Consider the following 595-nt stretch of genomic DNA (forward strand, 5'->3'; position numbering starts at 1 on the left):
GTTTGAATGCTGAATGGATGATGACTGACAGCCACAGCGAGTTTACGCAAACTTGAATTTAACGACTTTAACATTCATCTGAACCTCACATTTAACAATGGAAAGCCTTCAGAATATTTGGAATATAGTGCACGAAAACTTTATGGTGCTTTATAATGTGTTTGTGCCTTTCTTGGGGCTTAACAATAACCCAGAATAGTATAGCCACAATATCGGATTTAGATCGGTCTCGTCTGACCGATACCCGATCCGACAGAAAATGGCAGTATCGGAGCCGATCCCGATACTGAGTATCGGAGCATACCTAATCCTGACATTTTGGTGGCCAGTCAATAATGAAAGGAGGGGATAGAATGTCTTATTTCTCTAGCTCTGATGCCAATTTACAGCCAAGTAATATAATGTGATCAGGGCCTGACAGTACAGAGGTCTGCCTGTGCAAGGGCAGCCACTTTCCTAGTTCGCTACTGGTTGCACTTTATTTGGGATATATTTACGGGCTTTGCTTTGCAGACTGGCAATTGGTTAGGATTAATTTTCTGTCTTGCTTATCCACCCCTCTGGGGCCTTTCACACTCTAACAAACCCCTCCTCC

Source organism: Sinocyclocheilus grahami, unplaced genomic scaffold (genome assembly GCF_001515645.1).
Source record: "Sinocyclocheilus grahami isolate Dianchi unplaced genomic scaffold, SAMN03320097.WGS_v1.1 scaffold4799.1, whole genome shotgun sequence".
Taxonomy (NCBI): Eukaryota; Metazoa; Chordata; class Actinopteri; order Cypriniformes; family Cyprinidae; genus Sinocyclocheilus; species Sinocyclocheilus grahami.